Here is a 5,091-nt window from a genome sequence, read left to right on the forward strand (position 1 = left end):
GTTTACCCTACCCTGATTGCTGCATATCCTAATCACTTGTATTGATTTTATTCATAGTTGTTTACTCCATGAGGTGATATATGGTGTGTAGATTCATCGCATGAGGCAACACACAATCCTGACTATGGTGTAGATTCAGTGCTTGAGGTAACACTTGAACAGTTTGTGCAAATCACCGCTTGAGGCAACATACTTCTACTTCATATCAATTTGTCGCTTGAGGCAACATAATTTCTCATATCATTAGTATATGCGGATCGTCGCTTGAGTTGAAACTTGAAAGTTTCAAGTTTCAAATTTGTGTCACGTGTGCCTTCCCCTGAGCCCTCTTCATACTTCAAGACTCGTCACTCAAGTTTGTTCAATTTTGTGCCCAATGTCGGTCTCTTCAATCTCTGACGAAGTTCTGTCTAAATTGCCCTTTTTACAGATGGGCCGATCCAAGCGTCTCGAGTGGCAATATGTGACCCAAGTGAGGGTCCTTGGGAAAGGGCAATTTACTTGTAAATGTAATTATTGCCCTCATCAATGGGATGGAGGCCCGCTACGCATTCGGGCACACATGTTAGGCTTGGTTGGCCATGGTGTGGGACCTTGCGCAAATGTATCAGAAGAGGTTGAAGATGTTTGCAGGAGGTCGCATGCAGATAGTCGTAGCAGTGTTCATGGTCGAGAGGCTTTGTTGATGCTTTGGTGGATGATTTGGGTGGAGATGTCTCTCAAGGTGTAGGGTTTGCATCAATGGGCACATAGGGAAGTACACAAGTCAGGGGTAGTGCAAATGTTGGGTCATCATGTAAGAAGAGAAAGATGTCTAAAGGGAAGAGGGATTTGGCAAATGCGTGGAATGTACAAGCACGAAAGCAAGCAACCATTGCAGTGCACATATTCTTTTATATGGAGGACATTCCCCATTGGAAAGTGAGGAGACCTTACTTTTTGGAGATGGTGAAGGCAATTGAACGTGCTGGTCCTTCTTATGTGCCTCCATCGTACCATTGCTTGCGCACCACTGAGTTAGTGGATGAGGTCAAATGCATTGATCATGAGTTAATGGGTTTGCAGGAGAAATTGAACGTGCTGGTCCTTCTTATGTGTCTCCATCTCACCATTGCTTGTGCACCACTGAGTTAGTGGATGAGGTCAAATGCATTGATCATGAGTTAATGGGTTTGCAGGAGAAATTGAAAAAATATGGATGCACCATTGTTTCTAATGGATGGTCAGACAATAGGCGTAGGCCTATCATAAATTTTCTTGCATGCTCCATTCATGGCATTGTATTCTTGAAATCTGTGGACACATAGCGAGTTCAAGTCAGGGGAGTTTAGTTTCTAGCATTTAAAGCAGATTATCATTGAGGTTGGCCCAACAAATGTTGTGCAAGTATACATGGATAATGCATTAAATTACGTTCGAGCTAGGGAATTGGTTGAACAGGAGTGGCCGACCATTTTCTACACTAGATGTGCATGCCATTGGTTGGATCTCTTGTTTGAGGAAATTGGCAAATTTCTTGGGTTGCAAAAGTGCTAAACCAAGCAACTCAAGTTGTCACATTTGTCACAAGGAAGTCCACATTGTTGCCATCGTTTAGAAAACTCAGCAAGAAGGACTTGGTGAAGCCTTCTGCAACTCAGTTTGCATACTTTTTTATTATGCTAGTTACTCTCTTGGATGAGAGATGTATGCAGGGTGTGCGCAAGTTGATGATTGATGATAAATTTGTAAAAATGAAGGCATCAAAGACCCCTCAAGCAATTGAGGTGTCAGACATTGTGTTCTCTATATCTTTTTGGCAAAAGAGGCAAGAACCATCGTCAAGATATGCGCTCCCATTTTGAAGATTCTCCGCTTGGTTGATAGGGAAGGAGCCACCATGGGCCTCATGTATGAGCTTATAGATCGTATGGTAGAGCAAGTGCAAAACATGCAAGGCATTGAGGCCAATAAGATAAAAGAGATCGAAGACCTATGCATTGGTAGATGGAAAATGATGCACACACCATTGCATGTTGTGGGCTATATCTTGCACCCTGTATGGAAAGGAAAAGAGCAAGATAGTGACTGAGAGGTGCATGATGGATGGATGACATTGTTGGAGAAATACACTAAGGGTGATTTGGCCTTGCAAGAAGATCTCATTGATGAGATGGACAAGTATAAGCGAGAAAGTGGCACATTTGCTCGTCCCATTGCAAAAGATGAGAAAAGAATGCAAAAGGGTGTGAAATGGTGAGAGATATTTGGGGCTTGCACACCCAAATTACAAGCTCTTGCACTTAGGGTGCTTTCTCAAGGCACATGTGCCTTCCCATGTGAAAGAAATTGGAGCACATTTTCTCTCATTCATACTAAGAGAAGAAACATGTTTCTCCCTTCTCATAGGGAGAAGCTTGTTTTCATACACACAAACTTGAGGCTCATCTCTAAGATCAAAGAAAGTGGCTATGAGAGAATGGAGATCACGCTTAACAAAGAAAGAGAAGCGCTTGATTGCCTTGCAAGATTTGCAAGAGGCTATTGCAGAGGCAGATGAGGCTTTGGAGCCTCTTTCGATTGCTCCACCCTCTACAAATGGCTAGCCATCCTCTAGCCTTGTTGGGACATCATGCTCAGTTGCTACCGAGGCTTATGAGTTTGATGATGAGGAGGAGGAGGAGTTTGCAGATGATGAGGATGAGGAGCCCATTGATCATGCTGCTTGCTTCCGCTCATGTTATATTTAGTTTCTTGAGGCTTGGACCTCCTCGTGTTTGTCCATAACCTATAGGTGACAGATTTTGGCATTTATTTGCCCACTCCACGCTCCCTACTTATGTAACATGTTACACCATTGATCATACATGTAATATAAAGTCCGCAGTCTAGATTATGACTCTACATCATTTATGTTTTTTCTTATCCCAAAATCTTTGCAGTTTCAAGTTTCTTTGGTTTTTTGTCATATGTAGCATGTTTTTCCTTAACTTTAGAATGCCGTATGGAATTTCTTGGGGGTCTCTACCTGTTGGAAGAGTTGTCATCACCAGTTGGCACGTGAAAATGGTTTATCCCATATACCTAAGCTAAGGGTCCTTGACCATAGAATAAAGGGGCAATTAGCGCTTGGCCCCTTCCATCCCTCCACAAACCTTTGTGGTTCACACGGGATTTGAGGAAGGGGGGGGGGGCCGGCAGTGGCCATCTCTATCTATTCTACACCTGGGATCTCCTTTACAACATGGTATCAGAGCTGGTGCTCTTTCTTGCCTTGCCTTGCTCTCGCCTGTGTGTGCCCTGATTTGCCTTGCTCCCGCTCGTGTGTACACGCTGCTAGGCTAAGCCAAGCCAAACTCATAGTAAAAAGCCTCTGCGCCCAAGCTCGCCACCATGGCCTCTGAGCCAAGCATCTGCAGCCATGATGACCAAGCCTCCATCGCCTCTCTCAGCCTAAGCTGCTGTTGTGCCTCTGAGCCAAGCCATCAATCTGTTGTAGCCTCTGTTCATGATTGTTGTGGAGCCGAGTTTGACATCAGGGGGGTGTTGGAAGAGTCATCATCACTAGCTGCCACGTGGAAATGGTTTATCCCATATACCTAAGCTAAGAGTCCTTGACTATAGAATAAAGGGGCAATTAGCCCTTGGCCCCTTCCATCCCTCCACAAAGCTTTGTGGTTCATATGGGATTGGAGGAAGGGGAGACCTGGCCGGTAGTGGCCATCCGTGTCTGTTCTATGCCTGGGATCTCCTTTACAACAATACCGTACCTTTTCCATACTTCCATAACCGTATGCGTTTGTTGTATGGTTGCCGTATGGAAAAACTATGACTGTATGCATAAAGGTGCAAGGTGCCCCCGGGATACAACAAGCAAAGATCTAGGGTACCTTGTAAATACAAAAATGCGTTTCACACAGCTTACCAATGCTTTGTGCCATGTATAAATTTTCTGAACAAAGATAGGCACATCCCAAAAACTATGTCAGGTCTCGTCTTACACAAGTAAATGAGGCATTCCACTGTCTGGTTTTGTAAATGTCAGCTTCAAAAGGTTCACCAATGTCGTGCATGCTGAGCCATAAACCTGGTTCTATTGGAGTAGAAAGCGGCTTGTCCTCTTCCATGTGAAACCTTTTTAACACTCTTTATGTACTTAGTTTGCCGCATAACAATGCCATCATCTCTATACAAGAGTGGGCAGCAGTAGCAATGGGCGACGAGCGCCAGGCACAGACAACGGACGGTGATGGTGGTGTGGGCTCTGGAAGAAGTGTGGATGGTGAGGACGGATGACGTGGGCCGGAAATGTAACCGCTCCCTATGAGAGGCCTACAAATTGGAAGATAAAATACACATTATTAGATCACCTAACCAATACAAACAATGGAACAATACTGGCAACATTAAAACTGGAATCGACAAAGAACACTTTACACCATCACTGGAGCCGGAAAGGACCGGCCCCCCCTTAATACAGTTTGTATTTCTTCGAGTATTTATTTGTACAAGTGTTCAAGGGCCCCAAGGCTAGATTTCTCCATAACATGAAGTGAATACAACTGAAAAATAGTAAGATTTTTGTCAATGAAGAATCAGTTGTTGGACTAGACCGTATCACAGGCAATCTCCCACCTTCATTGGGTGAACACCCGTCCCTCACCGGTCTTCCGACCCCTAGGACCGTGCACCAATAGGCAAGGCGGTACTAACACTTGGCAGGGTGAAACACCGCAGAGGGAGTGATACATGGTGCTCCCAAGTAAGCGTTGCTCCCAGTTTTCCTCAAACCCCATTGACCTTCACTGGCTCCTCTGAATGTGAGGACGCGGTCAGGGTACTCACGGAGAACGATTACCATCCCAGTGGCCTTCCATGGTGAAGGCAACCGGTGGTGATGATTACCTACACAAGACTTGGAAAAACAACATTTAAATTTAATATTATCTAAATTTGAAATACAGAAACAAGTACCTGATTTAGATTCAATTTAAGATTTAAGGTGAGGAGATTGTCCCTCCTTTGATGTGGTCCTGGTTGGTGCAGACAGCCATAGTCGACGTGTACTGATGGCGAGCACAAGGGCAGCAGCAACTAATACTGATGATAAGT

The 5,091-nt window shown here is 44.5% G+C and overlaps 1 pseudogene; it reads left to right on the plus strand.

The window, feature by feature from the left end:
- Nucleotides 1-376: 376 nt before the first annotated feature.
- LOC147637085 (uncharacterized) lies at nucleotides 377-2,401 on the plus strand (annotated as a pseudogene).
- The last annotated feature ends 2,690 nt before the right edge of the window (nucleotides 2,402-5,091 follow it).

The sequence above is a fragment of the Cibotium barometz genome, chromosome 7, assembly GCF_041138505.1.
Source record: "Cibotium barometz isolate CiBa-2024 chromosome 7, ASM4113850v1, whole genome shotgun sequence".
Taxonomy (NCBI): Eukaryota; Viridiplantae; Streptophyta; class Polypodiopsida; order Cyatheales; family Cibotiaceae; genus Cibotium; species Cibotium barometz.